At 37.8% G+C, this 18,505-nt stretch overlaps 1 protein-coding gene across 1 annotated transcript in view; it reads left to right on the forward strand.

Annotated features, from left to right (window-relative positions):
* The window catches only part of LOC126426488 (plasma membrane calcium-transporting ATPase 3-like), a 595,967-nt gene that overhangs the window by 311,577 nt on the left and 265,885 nt on the right, over positions 1-18,505 (forward strand). The window lies entirely within an intron of this gene.

Raw genomic sequence — 18,505 nt, forward strand, 5'->3', positions numbered from 1 at the left:
TTGCTAATGTTCACAAATGTTACATTTTCAAACTGCTGGCAAATATTTTGCATCTCTGTATTTGCACTTTCAATTTCTTTATTTACACAGGACCATTCTCTCAAGTTGTGGTGATGTGGCACTGAAAAAACAATAATGCTTGTTCCTGCCAGCACATACAATTTTCTTTCTAACAAGATTAAGAGATCCTTTTCTTCGTTCTTTGCAAGATCATTTGATTCTGTTAGGGAGACAGAAAAGTCCTATTTGCCCAATGAGGAAATATTTTCCTGACTCACTAGTGTAGCAGCACTGAATTTCACTCCTGGGTTTAGTATGCAATTAAAGTTCTCACTGATTGTCCTCCGAAATTCAGGGACTATATTTTGCCCTTTGCTGTCTGCATACAGCTGAATTTTACATGCACTTGCTAATCAAAACTTACTCATTTTCTGCCTACCTTTGCTGTGCACAAGTCTTGTTTGGGACTATTTATCTTGTCTTTTCTGGTAACATAAGTCGACAACGTCTCAGGCGAACAGTTAATTGTGGCAAATTTTTTGAGAGCACTTTTGCATATGATCTTTTACTCAACTGCATCTGAAATATTCCATGTTCTACCTCATTCACAATGCTGCTTTGTTATCCATGTGGTACACTCGGACTGTTGACAACACAATCACGATCTGTAGTAGAAAGAGCTTGAAAGTGTTTTTTGTGCAATACATTTGTGTTCCCTTCACATTTTCTGATACCCTGTATTATATGTTTTCGTCTCTTTAACTTTACTTCCATCCAGTTCTCTGACAGAGTTGAGCTCTCATGCCACAATTTTGTTATGTTCAGTACACTTTTTTCTTCTTTAGGTTTCTTGATATCCATCTTCAACAAACTGATAATAAATTTTAGACTAGACACATATTCTTTGAGCTTTGTTATTTTGTACTTACAACTGTCGCAGTTTTTCTTTTAACACTATAACTGACATTATTTCGAAGAGCCGCACACCGAATTTTTACACTAGCTAGTATCTTAATTGATGTGTCATCACTATGTTAATAGCACCAGCAGTTCTTACTACTTCAAAGCCTCAAGTTCCCTAAGAAACATGCTGGAGGTCATTTTGTGATACATCATGTGCTATTAGTCCCTTCGTCCACTTTCGATTCTGACTAAGAGGCAATAGTTAACTGCACATCTGTAATGACAGTATAGAGCAGAAACAAGCAAAGGTGATAATATCCCTCATAACAGCTTGCTAAATTCCACCCGAGGAAAGATGCAGGCTGTCATTTATTGGCAAATTGTCAATTATAAGAGATGTCACCTTAGAAACAAAAACTTATTCACTGGTACACTGCACCAGTACAATGATAAGCAAAAATCTGTTCAATTAGAAAGATTAATAAATTACAAGATAGAGTTGCTGGCCAATACTTTAATTAGATTCTTACAAGAAGAGGTCCCAGTGGGTAAAATTGACTATTTAAAAGCGTCTACACAATGTGTTAGGTCAGGGTCCCAGGTAATGCATCTGTAACCATTCACACTGATGGACACGTGTGTGAGTAATTGACAAAAGTAAACTTCAGAATGTCTACGTCAGCACCTACATAAATACTTCACAAGCCAGCATATTGTACTTGGTAGAGGATACCATGTATGTGAATCTTCAGGTTTTCGCGGCGCAAAGACTGCTCCATTAAGTTTCTGCAGAATTTATGTGGCTGCATTCCCGAAACTTAATGGAGCGGATACCATGTATCATTACTAGTCATTTTCTTTCCTAATTAACTCATAAATAAATAGGGAGAGGGGAAGATGACTCAGTGAGGGGAAGATGAATCTGTATGCATTCTTACAAGCCCTAATTCATGTTTATCTTATCTTTGTGGTCCTTACAAAAATAATATATTGATGGAAATAGAATCATTCTGCAGTAAGTTGCAAACCCTGGTTTTCTAAATTTTTTCAGTAGTGTTGTGCTAAAGAAACATCACTTTCCCTCAGGGATTCCTGTTTGACTTCATGAAATATCTTCACATTACTCAAGTGTTGATCTAACATACTGGTTCAAATCTAGCAGTATGCCTCTGAATTGCTTCAAGGTATATCTTTAAGCCAACCTGCTTGGGTCCAAACACTCAAGTAGTACTCAAGAATGGGTTGCGCTATTGTTCAATATGTGGCCTCCTTTATCGTGCTGTCTGTCAGACATCAACAAGCAGTTAACAGTCTGTGGTGACTTCATTGTAGATTTGCTAAAAGATTCTGATAGGATAAATGATCTGGAAACCTTATTTGGATCCTACAATTTGCTCTCAGTAGTTAACTTTCCAACACAGGCAGATCAAGACAGTGGGCCCCTAATTGTTTTCTTTGCTGAGGCAGAAAGCAAGGAAATTACTGTTTACCCAGTAACAAATGCTCCCTTTGATCACGGTGCACAGTTAGTCAGGATAAAAGACACAGTGCCTTACAGTGTGGATACACCTCAATTGAAGTCACTTAGAGTCATTAATGGCTACAGGGCAAATGTTTTTAAGAGTAGTTTACAAGAAACAACCTGGGATGTAATTTATAAAAAACCAATGCCAATATAAAATTTAATCTATCCCATGATAAATCATATTAGTATTTGAAAATAGCTTTCTGCATAAGCTCATCAGAAGGGACAGTAAACAGCCATGTAAAAAACCTTGGATCACTAAGGGGATTAAAATATCTTGTGAAAGGAAAAGGGAAATGTATCTTTTGGCAAGAACAAGTAGATACCCTGCAGTAGTTGCACACTACAAAAACTACTCAACATTACTAAGAAAGGTTATTAAAAAAATCAAGAAACATGCACATAATGTCAGAAATCAGTATGCCTGACAGCAGAGTTAAGACAATATGGAATATAGTGAAGCAAGATACAGGACAGCCAACCACAGAAAAGGATAACATTATTATTGAATCAAATGGAAGGGTTATAAATGACAAGTCACAGGTGGCAAATGCATTTGATAATCAATTCTTATATATAGCAGAAAACATAGGGACCAACAGTTCAAGAGAAACATCACAGCAATATGTTGAAGAAGCAACTGTCATAAAATTACGTCATATGAATGTACCACCAACTTCTGCTTATGAAGTTAAGGGGGTCATACATTTTCTCAAGAATAAAAGCTCTCCTGGTTTTGACAGTGTTTCAATAGAGCTCTAAAGATTTGCTCCCATATAATTCCAGTATTATCTGAAATATGTAATGCATCACTAACTAAAGGCATTTTTCCAGAAAGACTAAAATATGCTGCTGTTAAACCCCTCTTTAAGAAAAGTGATGGGAGAGACATCAGTAACTACTGACCTATTTCACTGCTGAAATCATTTTTCCAAAATTTTTGAAAAGTTGAAGTATTTTAGAATAGTATCACACCTTGGAAACAATAATATCCTCAGCAAATCACTGTTTGGGTTTCAGGAGAGCTGCTGTACTGAGAATGCCATTTACATGTTCACACACCAGATTTTATATGCATTAAATAACAAAATAGCACAAGTAATTATTTTCTGTGACCTAACGAAGACATTTGATTGTGTGAATCATAGTATACTCCTAGATAAATTGAAGTTTTATGCGATTGATGTTATAGCCAACTAATGGACCAAACCAATGGATCTACCCAAAAGAATGCAGAAAGTTGTACTCAGTAGTAACTCAACCAACAGAATCCAGGGACATAATTCTGACTGGGAAGAAATCACATATGGGGCCCCCCAAGGCTCAAATTTTGGTCCACTACTGTTTCTCATATATGTAATTGATCTACTATCTAACGTACAAAAAACAGAATTAGTGCTTTTTGCAGATGACACCAGTATTGTAATCACTCCCAGTATACATACAGATATGGCGAACAGAGTTCTCAGAAGTATCATTGACAGGTTTTCTGTGGATGATCTCACCCTAAATTTTACAAAGACACATCATATTCAGTTCTGCACCTCTAAGGGTACTGCACCACTGATAAGTGTAACATGTGCTGCTGAAATAATACATAGAGTGGAAACTTCAAAATTCTAAGGTGTCCATATTGATGAGAACTTAAATTGAAAAAAAACACACATTTTGGAACTCCTAAAACAACTTAGTTCAGCCACTTTTGCACTTAGAATCATAGCAAATTTTGGTGTGAGAGAAATCAGTAAGTTGACATATTTTGCTTATTTTCATTCAGTAATGTCATATGGAATAATGTTCTTGGGTAGCTCATCTTTAAGAAAGAAGGTCTTCATTGCCCAAAAATGTGCTGTTAGAATAATATGTGGTGCTCACCCATGAGCATCTTGTAGACATCTGTTTAAGGAGTTGCACATTCTGACTACTGCTTCACAGTATATTTATTCCCTCATGAAGTCTGTTGTAAATAATCCACTACAGTTCAAAAGGAAGAATGAGGTATATAATTACAATACTAGAAGAATAAATGACATTCATTACTCAACATTAAGGTTGTCTTTAGCACAGGTAGGGGTGCACAATGCTGCAACAAAATATTTTGACCACTTACCCAGTGATATATAATGTCTAACAAACAGCAAGGTAAAATTTGAAAATAACTTGAAAACATTTCTCCTTGACAACTCCTTCTATTCCATAGAATAATTTCTATGTTTGTAATATGTAAAAGGTGGTGGGTAGGAATTGCTAACACAAACTGTATATCTTGTTTTCATTTCAGGGAGGAAAAAATAATTATTATATGGTGATGTTTAGAGTACAAATAGATGTATAAATTAATTTGCAATATGAATGTAAAATGACTCATGACAATTTATTGTATAAAATTATCCATGGGACATGAAAGTAACTAACTAACTAACTAACTAGATGAGTATACTTTTTTTTTAAATTATGCCAATAAACCTAAGTCAATCATTTTCTTTCCCCACTGCTGCCCTTACCTACCTGTTTCATTTCATATCAGTCCATGTGGCTATGTAAAGAGCACAGCATTAATACTATAATCAAACATTACAGGATTGTTTCTCCTACTCATCTGCATTAACTTACATTTTTCTACATGTAGAGTAAGAAGACATTCACCACACCAAATAGATGTTTCATCAAAGTCATTCTGTATCCTCCTACAGTCACTCAGTGATGACCATTTCCAGTACTCTACTGTGTTGTCAGTAAAGAGCTGCAGGCTGTTGCTTACACCATCCATCAAGTTTTTGTATGCAGAGATGAACAGCAGCCCTGTATGCTCAGCCCTTTGTTAACAGTCTGCATTGGGGCACCATGTCAAACATTTTCTATAAATCTAGAAATAAGGAATGTGCTTGTTTCTCTTCATCTATGATTTATAGGAGAAATTGTGTGAGAAAAGGACAAGCTGAGATTTGCACATGCAGTACTTTCAAAATCCATTCTGATTTTTCAACAGAAGCTTGTCTGTACCAAGGAAATTTATTATATTTAAACTTACAACATGTTCAACAATTATGCATTGAAATATGTTAATAATATTGGCCTATAATTTTGAGCATCCATTCTTTTACCTTTCTTGTATATTACAGTCACCTGTACTTCTTCCAGTCGCTTGGGACTTAGTGCTGGGTGAGAGGTTTATGCTAAAGCCAAGCTAAAAAAGGGGCCAGTGCTATAGAGTGGTGATGGTGATGAGTCCCATACTCCTTTGCAGAAGAGTACTCACTGTAAAACTGAATTTGAAATTCACCCAAACCTGACAACTAATTTTTTCAGCTCTTGTAGTTGCATCTCAATCCCAGAGATGCATATTTCTATGTTCGTGGTAAGGAAGTCTGTGTGATGGTGAAACGACAGTATGTACATTCAGTCCTCTTCCATGAATGATTTTTTAAACGTGAAACTTAAAACTTCAGCTTCCTTTTGTTGTCTTGCATTGCCACATCTGATTGATCAATGAATTATTAGATAGAAGCCTTTGACCCAATTAGAGATTTTACAAATGACCAGAATTTTTCTCGGGCTCGTGGCAAGATCTTTCGCTAAGGTATGATGGGGGAAGCCATTGTATGGTTCGCACATTGATCTTTTTGTATACACATGAACTTCTATCATCTCATGCCTGTTAATATTTCCACATTCCTTATTGGACGAGAATGCAACACTCTCTGCTTCATAAACATTTTCTGTATTTGTTATTAAATCACAATGGGTTTTCTCCATCCTTAAGAGGGGATGTAACAGAAAACGTAAACATTTATTTAAAATATCATTACAGCCATATTTATTAATGTACAAATCTAAAATTTTGCATGTTTAAAGCAAAAGAGCTGTGTTTTAATGGAAAAATATAATTAAATATGCAGGATTAATATTTTGACAGAAATTTGAATTTTTAATTTTTTATTGTCTTTTTTATAAAAAGCCATAACTCAAACTCTAATCGTGCAATTAATCTCAAAATTTAACTGTGGTGTCCTGAGAAGGTTATAGGACCACTGAACTACAGTTCTTAATTTATGGTACAAACTATAGCATTAACAGAGTTTTTAATTTTTCACATCCAAAATTCACTTTTATTTCTTCAACAGTAATCTAAAAATCAGAATGTAATTGCAGGATCCCATATTTTTTTAATTCCAGGGAGCCAGCAACACATTGTGAACAGTTCCAGAAAATTTCATAGCATTAATGCATATACTTTTTGAGAAAAGGCTTCTAATAGTATAAAAAATGTAAAATAGAGAAAATGAGGTTCAAAGATTTTCTTCTCATACTTCTACATGTAATAATTTTAAAATCCTCCGTACTGATACTCCTCATCCTCCAGGTTTCTCTTCTCTCCTCTTCAAATCTGCCTGGTCTATATTTGTAGGTAATGAGACATTTGCAATCTGCTAGCTTTCTTGGCCCCTTTCCCATTGATGGTGTAAAATGATTTTGTTGTAAACACACCAGGATCTTTTCAGCACTTAAATTCTGGCATCATTTCCATTATTGTAACATAAAACTGCATCATACACACCTGTTTTGAGTACTTCAAGTCCACAGAATGTCCTTTGTGAGCATCTAATCCAAATTAAATTATTGAGGTTTTCACTTGCATTTTGTGTCTTTCCGTGAAGACAATTCCTCAATAAATCATAGTTTGCAAGAAATCTGAATGTGAGCTTAATTGCATTCATAACAGGTTCTGGTAATGATGGTTTGTGTGACTACATCTCATTTCTGTTGTTGACCTTACACCAATCATCTTTTGGACACAGATTGTGCATTGGTGTTTGGTCAGTGGATAGTTTGCAGAAAAAAATTGCCCCCACAGCACGCCTCATTACCCCTAAATTATGTGTATTTTTCCTGATAGCTCTCCCATAAAATAACTGAACAGAATCAATTTCTTTCAGAGTAAGCTTGCCTTTTCCTCCTAGTGGTTTTCCATTCTCAAGTACTTAAGCTTTCTTCTCTTTCAGCAAACAACAAAGCCTACCACTAAGCCTCTTTTGGATGTGGCCAACGCATTCCAATTTTTCTATTATTGTATTGTACAGATTTTTATCTGTTACAGCTTTGAATGATGAGGAGTCCCCATCACCAAGGTATTTACTTTATCTAACACCATACTGGTCCTCAGATCTGGAGAACATACAACTGCAGCAGCCTCCATGCCCCACTTGAGCCACTATAATTTTGAGAGCATGCTACTGCATTTATACATAATTTCTACATTTAAAACTTTATGTGAGTCAATACCAATAACAGATGCACCTCTATGCAGAGATGTTCAACCCCTTTTCATCCAGGTCCCATCTACAGACACACACAGGTCAGTAACATTTGTAGGAGATTCACTGTCATGAATACCTACCCCAGGATCTATTTCTTTTTGGTTTATTTCCACAAATTCCTCCCCTGCTTTCTTCATAGAATCTTTGGCAGCATCGCATACAGCATCAGACATTTCTTTATTTATTTTTTCAAACCTTGCACAAGGTGGAGGCACGTTCAGAAAACCACACAATAAATTACCTCCTTCCCTACCCTGTCCAAGGCATCTCAGAGGATGCTAACCCAGAATTGCTTTTACAGGTACCAGTGTCAGCTTTTTGGAGGAGGAAAATGAGTATTTTTAGCCACATGAATCTCAAATTAATTTAAAATCACAAACTATTCCCACTCTTCTTTCTTCAACAACAATCATGCATTCTGTAATTTTACAGCTATCACATGAACATGAAAACTTTATAGCCTGGCAGAGAAGCTCTAAATCCATAAGTCAAGATCCAGTGGAATCCATATCAACAGCATTCACGCACCTGCGCAATTCTCCTGTCCGAAGTTTCGATGCTGAAGCTGAGAGCTTATGTTCTTGATTTTGAGCTGATTCCTCTTTTTTGTTGGTAAACTGATTTCCATGAAACCTCCGTTTCCTAAACACCTTGCTGGAACTAATTTATGTCAATTGACTGTCTAAGTGAGATGTTAATAACTGCTTACCTGCTCTTTCCAGCATAAATAGTTCTTTATGGATTTCTTAACTTTGGTTTGTATGCTTGGTTGCTATAATGACATCATGATCACTAATCCCTGATTCTGTAGTGACACTGTCGCTAAGGTGTGTCCTGTTTGTGCCTATAATGTCTAAAATATTACCATTGTATGTCGGTTGTCAAATTGTCTCCTTTAGCGCTTCACTAGATCCATGAAAAAGCACAGGTTTACACATGTAAAGACACTGCTGTTGTGTTGAAGCTATGTTATTTGGTTACTATGCTGGTGGTTGGGGCTTTGAGTCTGTCAGATGCAGTCTAGTCTTTTTTACACCTACACTGCAACAACTATGATCACTATTTTTCTGATTTCAGTGAATTGGTTTAAACATAATTAATTTAGCTCTAATTCTTTGTCATGTCATTTTAATCATTGTATTAACTTTTTGATGTGCTTTCACTTTTTACTTCATTTTCATTTGAAATCTTAGCCCATGCAATTTTTAATATTTTTGTTTTTCTATCATAATATTTAAACATTCGAAAATAGCAAGTTTTGGCTAAAAAACGAGACAAAATAATCTATATTTGCAGCCAGTGACGTCACAAAATTATTTCTCATTATAAGATGTACAAATTTTTTTTTTTTTTTTTTGTAGAAATAGTCAAATACACATCTAAAACATAAATTATTTGTTTGTCATGGGAAAAATGACACAGATGAAGATTTTAAAAAAAGAAGGTTTTGTAAATAAAATGAAATTGAAGTGCAATGGTTACATTAGAGTCCCAGTATTTTGAATTTCCCATTAATCAGTTTCAGGTAGCTCTTTGTTCTAGCATAATTTGAGTGCAGGAACTTTCTTACAAATACTTTTGACAATTTACTGATAAAATTTTGACATTCAAAGTGTCTTTACTCTGAACATGGCCTGACTTTCCTTGTTGCATATTGACTGGTAGTGTTTATCAGAGTACCCTCACCCTAAAAAAAAACCTCATGTTCATTCCGCAAGTTCTGTGGTACCTAGGTAGCTGCTTTCTTTGTCTAGTGCCCCCTGACATATCAAGGGACAGCCTACAAATCACCAACCAGTAACACAGGTCTAGAAATCTGCAGTGAAAACCATCACAGGTCCTTTCGCTGAGGCCCTCCACTTGGCACCAAACTGAAGGATACAGATCAACTGTGGGAACAATTGTGCAAATTGTGAGCTCTGCTTGCACCACATTCTTGAGGCTAGCAGCCTTCACCACTTCCACCAGACACCTGTGTGAACTGAGGGTGGTGCCAGGACCCAGGTGTTACTGATGCTGAAGTGAGCCACAACTTGCACATGACTGCACGCTGCATACTCGATAACCACAGGTAAGGCTGCCTCCACATCATGAATGTCATCCCATGGCAGACATACCAAGTGCACATTAGCTTTCTTTCCAGCCCTGAATACTGTCTGCCTAAAGGGTTCTACAGTGCACCAAATGTTGGAGCCCCTGATAACTAGTAACACCCCCCCCCCCCCCTCTCCCCATGTGTCTGCTCGGACCCTGCTGAAGGAGTGGTCAGCTGTCCACTCACAGGATTAGTGGATGAGGCCACATGGCTAGTCTCCACATAGACCCTCTGACTCGAGCAACGCAAATGATTTACCAGCTGCCATCCACTCTGCTGTTAGGGCAAATCCACCATGTTGGGTACACTAGGAGGTGCTTCAGCAGCAGAGCCAGTGGGCAAAACAAGCGACACCAGAGGTGTCCCATGTGATGCGCAAGATTCTCTGCCACTGCTACACCCTGAGGCAGCAGCCTGAAGGTCACTGACCTTAGCCAAAAGTGCACTAAGCTGTTTTTGAACTGCAGCCAGCTCCTCCTGAGTCCACACCCAGCACACACACATCCTGACAATCCTAGCAAGGGTAACTGAAAAAGTAAACTGAAAAAGCAGGTAGAATCCTAGATATGTAACTTTCTACTCACCTAATTTGTCACCAATGGATGCTAATGCCTCAGTGAGTTATGTAGCTGGCTGTTCAAGGAGAAATGAAAACTGCACTACATACTGCCTGAATTTACACTTACAAAATGCAATCTTACACCTCTTAAACAGAAAAACATGCACAAAATTTAACAAATATACTACAAGGAAAGCAGAGAAAAAGACGAAAACTTAATGTGCCACTCTGTAGATGTGTATCAACCTCACTAGTTGGCTTACTAAATGAACAGATAATTATCTTCAAAACAAAGCAAATGAGCAACTATTGTGCTACAGGCTGAATGAATTTGTATTTACAAAAATGCAAGATTAAACCACTTAAACAGAAACATATGTGTGAAATTTAAGAAATATACTATGAGGAAAGCACAGAAAAGGTAAACACTTAACTTGCTTCTCTGTAGATGTGTATTGGCCAAGAGCTGGAGGCTAACATTGTAGTAAAATTTTATGACATTTCCTAGCTGTTTTCCATACCCCAAATTTTTTTATCTGTGTCATAGTCCCACTGTAAAACTTGCCCAGTGCACCCACCCCCCTAATGCCTGCTCCAACCCTAGCATTGGTAAATCCTATAATGTCAGAGGCTGAGCAATTCATAAAATAGTGCTTGACATTTATCAATTAACTTGTGCCCACCATAGAGTTCTTTGTGTAGTTATCATCATCATCATTATCACCATCATCATCATCATAATCATCATCATCATCATCATCATCATCACCACCACTAAACTGGCTGAACAGTTCAGTCAGCTAAGAACAACTGTCAATGATTGGGGCACAAGGTACCCATTTGCCGAGCATGCCATAAAGGGATGTGACTGCGTGCAACTACTACACCTCACGGGCTTTCTTCTTCCATCCAAGACCAGTTTCCCTGAACTCTGGAGATGAGGACTTGCTCTGAGACGTCCTTACAGCCCAACACTCTGATGGACATAGCCTCAGATAACACATCTCCACACCACCTCCCTCCCAGCCCCATCCCTGCCCTCACAGTCTTTTTTTTGTTACACTTCATAAATGCACACCACCTGGTAAAAAAGTGAAGCACTCAGAAGTCGATGGGGAAATAAAATGAAACTTCACAGGTTGAGAGGGTATGTGATGTTATTTCAGTGATTACAAAATCAAGTGTAATTTACAAAGTACAAGGCAGTAAGAGCCCACTTACCAGTATGAAGCTGCAACCCCTCTGATCTGGATGCACACACTGATTCAGTCTGGAACAATGTCATAAAGCCATGGTTTTCTCTCCTGAGGCAAGCTGGCCCACAACTATTGTAACTGGCCCTCGCTATCACAGATATTGGCATTGGGACAGAGTCAATGTTCGAGCTCATCTAACACGTATTCTATTGGAGACAAATCTAGGGATCCTGCTGGAGATGGAAGTGCTTCAACAACATGCAGATCCTTCATATAGACATGTGTCATGTGGACTGACTTTTTCCTTTTGAGAAATGGCACCTCAATACTGTCACATGAGAGATAGATAATTCATGAGGACACCTATTGCCCGTGATGTACCGTTGTGCCATCACAGTTCTCTCAGTCACTACCAGGCGTGATTGAAGTCATGTCCAATGGCTTCCACAACCATGATGCCAGGAGTACCACTTCAGCCTATGCACAAAACAGTAATTTCCCAGTTCAGCTGCTGCCAGTCTCCGACCAATGGTGCAAGATGACACAGAATCTTGAGTGAGTCCATTGCTCATTCCTGGATAGTAGTTACAAATATGAAGGGGCTACAATGTGCTCAATGCAGAATACTGTGATCCTCCTTCATGCCAGTCCTAGGATATATACTGAAACCTTGATGGCAAGTATGTCTACTCTCTTATTTACATAGAGCCCAACATCTGGTCAGTGTCACATCTGAATGCCTTACAAATGTGGATATTGCACAATTTGACTAGCCAGCCAAATGTAAACCCATAATGAGGCACCTTTGAAACTCTGTCAAATGCTGATAACACTTTCTCAAGCGAGAACACCACATCTCTGTGTTCTTCACATTGATCACTCAACATATGACTCAGTTCCACCCCTTTTCTACAAGAGTCATTCAATAATTAAAGAGACAAACAGGACTGGGGAAAAACTGTTAGTAGGGCATGTTTGGTACTTTTATGGCTTTAAGTTGGCATCACTGGGATGAGCCCTGATCAGCTAATGTATCAACATTGTTTTGTTTATAGCCTCAAAAATACATTTCAAGATGGCGAGCTTGCTTTAAACGTCCTCATTAGTAGAACAACATTCTGTTATTTGTTTTTTACTTGCTGAAGGTGAGAAACCATTGAATCATGCAAATTTTTACAAGTGCATAGAGCAGTGACTGACGAACCCCATTCTGGCTGACCAGTTGCAGTTTCAAGTCGAGTTGATGACATTATTTGTGCTGACCACCATGTGACTGTGGAAATGGTAGTTGATAAGGCTCAAGTTAGTTCTGCTAATGTTCATAACATTATTTGTAACAAGGTGAAGTATGGCAAAACATGTGCAAGATGGGTCCTAACAGAGTTGATGCTGCTACACAAGAAAACAAGGTTGAGAGAGCACACAGAGCTAAAGGAACATTATGAAAGAAAAGGTGAGCACTTCCTCAACAAAATTTTAATTTGTGATGAAACTTGGGTTCACTATTATGTGCCAGAATCAAAAACAAAGCATGGAGTGGAAGCACACCAACTCACCAGTCAAGAAAAAATTCAAAACCCAAGTGTCAGCAGAATAAGTCATGTTGACCATGTTTTGGGATGCTGAATGTCAATTTTTTGTGATTATCTTGAAGAGCAGTATACAATAAACAGCCAATACTACATGGATTTGCTTTTAAACAAGTTGAAGCCATGAGAGAGAGACATCGTGGATCTCAGAGGAGAGGTGTGATTCTCCAGCAAGATAACACACATCCTCATATTGCTCAACTAACCCATGAAATCATCAACAGTATGGGCTGGGAAGTACTGCCACATCCCCCTTACAGTCCTGATTTAGCACCCGGTGATTTCCATTGGTTTGGTGCACTGGAGGAGGGGAAGAGGTTCCAGAACGATGAGGTCATAAAAAAGTTTGTGGGAAATTGGTTAAAACATCAAGATAAAGAGTTCTTTGCAGCCAGAATAAAAAAGCTTGTAGCCCATTGGAACAAGTGCATAAATGTTCAAGGGGATTATGTTGAAAAGTAGTAAAAGTATTGTTTTGTAAAAATAAATGCTTTTTTCTTCCAGACCAATCTGTCTCTTTAATTATTGAATGACCCTCATATATTACTAAGTGATAACCCCCAACCTAGTACCAGTTACACGGTGCCTACATAATACCTTCCAGGGGCAACAGAAATCTGATTTTCAATGCTGTCATAATCTTCTCACTAAGAAGTAAGGAAGAAAGATTGAGTTTAATCTCCCATCAGCGTCAAGGTCATTAGAGACAGAGCACAACCTTTGATTGTGTCAAGGATGGGGAAGGGAAACAAAACCATCCCGGCATTTGCCTGGAGTGATTTAGGGGAGTCACGGAAAACCTAAACCTCGATAGCTGGACACAGCTTTGAACCGTCGTCATACTGAATGTGGGTCAAGTAAGCTAACCACTGCACCACCTCACTCGGTGCTTGTTTAGAGGTATAATCTTATGTTAAAAGTTTAACATGATAAGACAGGTATTACAGTTAGGAACTGTGTTTACCTTGAAGCAACATAACTGACAGTGCGTAAATACCAAACTTCGTTCATCCCGTATTTGAAAAAATAGCACTTAGCAACTTCCAACAAATTATAATTTCAAACCTGTATAAAACTTTCTTTGCTGACACCCTCACAGAATGATGAATGGAAAAAAGTATGTCACTTGCTACATTTTCCCTGTTCGTGCAGTAAAACTTCAGCATCAGACATGACATTTTAATTTATTACTTCTTTACTACCAACCCTATTCACAACTCACTTTGCAGACTGTATCTGCATACAATACTGAATGTGCTTGCAAAATAATATCATTGTCTGATGCACAGTTCTGGAGATAAACTTTGAGATGCATGAGAATCTAGCTTTTTTTTAAAATAGAGTGCAAGTTACCCAGTGTTTCATAATGAGAGCACTTAGGGATCTCCAACAAATTTTAAACATAATTTCAAACCTTTTATCTAGCTTGCACACTTAACATCAAGTATTTAGCACACTAACCCATTTGAGAATAATCAGATATTTGAAGCCGTTTCATATGTAGGTGTTCAATTCTTTAAAGAAATGGGTGTTCACTGATATATTCTGCTGGCTTTGCAACCAAACTAAACATAAACAAATTTGGTGCACTCTGGATGAATGTTCAATGTGTAACAGACAATTGTAGCTCTAGTCATTTACATACATGTAGGAAGTTACTGTGATGTCCAACTGTGTCTGCTGACTGCTTAAATTTTCTTTTGTCTGGCAGCTTATTATGACAGTCTTAATTCTTAGTAGCACTATTAATCTCTCTTTTCCCTAATTTTTCTTTATTTCTCACTCTGTCTGTACCATATCTGGACTGAAACTGGCACAGTGATCAGCAGTGTACTATCTCTGCCCTACTCTCTGCAGCATCTGCCATTTCATCTTCATCTTCCTTTATCCACACTTTGGGTGTGCTCCTCTCGTCCTGGAGTCTTTCTGACCTGCCCTTCCTTAGAAAACTTCCCAAAATGATGTCTTTCACCTTCAAGATGAATAAACTATTACTTATGAAAGCTAGGAAATATGTCACTTTTACTATTACATGCATCTGTCAGCAGGGCTACACATTTTTCCTCTCCAAGGTAAACATTGGATGGTTATACTCTCTCATAATTTATTGGTTTCTCCAAATGAATTTTCCTTTGATGCAGCTACAAAGACCTACAGTAACCCTTGAATAAAAATGGAATTTATAACTTAAAATCAAACAATGCCAACTCCAGGTAGAAATATCAACAGTGTAGCAAAAGCCAGATTGCTACTTACCATAAAGAAGACACATCAAGTTGCAGATAGACACCGTTAAAAGACACTTACATATAGATTTCAGCCGCAGCCTTCATCAGTAAAAGAGATACATTCACACACACACACACACACACACACACACTCACACACACACGTCATGCACACATGACTGCCAACTCCAGCATCTTGGGCGAGAATTCAATATCACATGGGATGCAAGCACCACCCCACCTCCCTGCCCCACAACCTTCTGACACTGTGCCTGTTGACATTCTAGTCCCTGCACACTCCACCAGAAAGCGTTCATCTCTCTCCCCACCCATATACCATCCCTTTCCCTTCCCTGCCCCCTCCGTATTGCTGCTTGCATCCCACGTGAGGTTGCACTACAGCCCAAGAACCTGGAGTTGGCGGTTGTGTGTGCATGAGGTGTGCTTGCTTGTGTGTGTAAATGGTGTGTGTATGTGTGTGTGTGTGTGTGTGTGTGTGTGTGTGTGTGTGTGTGTGTGTGTGTTTTTACTGAGGAAGGAAGGCTGCGGCTGAAATCTGTATGTAAGTGTCTTTTCACTGTGCTTGTCTGTAACTTGGCGTGTCTTCTTTATGGTAAGTAGAAACCTATCTTTCCTACTTTTTTGAAGGTATAAGTTAGTTGCCAAGAGTGTGGCTTTTACTGTTTACGAAAATGGTATGTAGCTATGTATCGAATGTAGAAACATCATAAGGGTGCTCGAAATTCAAGAAAACGGCTCCACCTCTGCATAGTATGATTTAGAAACAGAGCACGTATAATTGCACAGGTGTCAAAATACTGCACTTGAGACCCAGAGAATGAATACTTTTGGTGCTTAAAATAATGGGAACTGGAAAGCATTGGAAAAGTCATGTCAATTGCTACTGCTCAACCTCACAGATTTTGCTTCCTGATCACTGCTGCCAGAACAACTGAACAAAGTGGTATGCAGTAGTCATTTGTTAAATGACTAACTTTGTTTAGGTCACCTTTGTAGCCAAATGGTTAGCATCACTGCCTTTTTTACAGAAGGACTCAGATTCAGTTCCCAGTACTTTGATTTTTTTTCTGACATAAAGTGGTCTGGAATGGAGTCTACCCAGCCTCAGGAGGCCAAATGAGGAGCTGTTCAAATAAAAATAAGCAGCAGCACCATCAGGATTCATATGTTGACATACCAGTTACATGTCCTGCAAATGTAGATCACTCCACAAACTGCCTTGTAGGCAGCAGGGAGCCAGTCAGAATGGGTCTAAGCTTAATCCTTGAGTGATGTTTATGTATGCTGGTTTTAACTTCCAAGCATCTGTTTTCAAGTTTCCTTCAATGAGGGGGAAAAAACCAAGTCTTATTGACCTTAATGTACAGAATTTGCAAGAAATCTACTTATACAGTTGAACGGGTAGAATGCTCGCTGATAACAGTGAAGCTAAGTTTTCACTGAAAAGTACTTATAGTAGCCATTACATAAAAATATATGATTAAAATGCTATTTTGCTGAAAGCTGACATTTTGAGCCAGTGGCTGTGTATAAAATACTGGTTGATTATTGTAGTGAAGGTAACAGCACTCAGCCACTTTTTGTAATGCTATTTATTTACCCGAATAGCACCATTACTTCTTTTGAACCAGCAGGTTCATCATCAGATAGCTTGTTCATGTTAAGATATGTTTTTGCTGCAATTCACATTAGTTTTCACTTTTTATTCTCCAATATTATGAAAATTTGTTGAGCTGGTGGTGCCCTACAACCAAAACAATGATGTGAGAAATTGTTTGTTTAAGCGTAATTGTACCTCATAATGATTTCTAATGAAGTAAACAAATTATTAAAGTGAAAATGTTTTAATTACTTACTTAAATGATTTGTTTACATCGTTTGAAATCATTATGAGGCACAATTACAGTCAAATAGAAAGTTTCTCACATCATGTTTTGATTGTAGGGTACCACCACCACCACAACAAATTTTCATCGTATGAGGGAACAAAAGTGAAAACTAATGTAAACTACAGCAAAAATATATCTTAACGTGAACACCCTGTCAGATAATTAATCTTTCAGTTTCAAACCAGTAACAGCACTATTTATGTAAATAAATAGCATTAAAAAAGTGGCTGTTTGCTGTTACTGGCTCTGCAAGAATCAACCTGTATGGTTAAAATACCATAAAAGACAATAAAATGTAATCTCTATTGTCCACCATCATGTCTCTTTCAGCATATAGAGAGATTCCTAATTGATTGAAGATGTAAAGAGACCGTCCATCATTTGTAGCTGGCTTGTTCTAGTCATTCATTCTGCTGCAGTTTTCCAGAGATCCCTGTTGCGTGTCCCCCACATCCCACCTTGTGTGCTGCTTGTGTGGCATTTTTTGAACACATGTTTGGGCACTGAGCCATGAGGTCTACTTATTATTCTTACTGCAGTAGATTTTGAAAGAAGGAGTAAATACCAATTCTTTTAATTTTATCCTTTTTCTTAAGTAGTGAACCCTGTTTTCTCCATTTTTTAGCAAATATTTCCATCTTCTTATATACACCAAATAATTTACCTTTCCCCACCTTATCCTGGTCTTTTAAATTATTCTGTTTTCCTCCACTGTTGCGGCACATCTTTCTATTATGAGTACCATATGTAACTTTTTAATCTTCAGTACTCTCTGTGTGCTCTCAGTGTCACATTATAAATCTCATTTCAATTTGGTCATAATCTCTGAGACCATCATACTTTTGCACTATACACCACTCTGTGCCTGTTCAAAATAATCATCATTTCTTATCTTCAAAGCATTTTTTAAATTAGTACCATTTTGTGCAGGACAGAATTGAAGCAGGCATCTTTTTGTGGGTGTTGTGATACATTATCAAAAATCACCACATCCATGACACTGTATTGCTGATTAGCTGATTCTGTGTGTTTGATACTACATAGTGACCACTTGTTTGTCTGTACTACTGTGGCTAACATTTCTGGGTTAAAAGAAAACCTGATTGATCCTCACCCCTCTATTATATAATTGGTACCAAAAACTCTGTACCCGAATACTGATTAAGACTTTGACTCACTATA

Source organism: Schistocerca serialis, chromosome 11 (genome assembly GCF_023864345.2).
Source record: "Schistocerca serialis cubense isolate TAMUIC-IGC-003099 chromosome 11, iqSchSeri2.2, whole genome shotgun sequence".
Lineage (NCBI taxonomy): Eukaryota > Metazoa > Arthropoda > Insecta > Orthoptera > Acrididae > Schistocerca > Schistocerca serialis.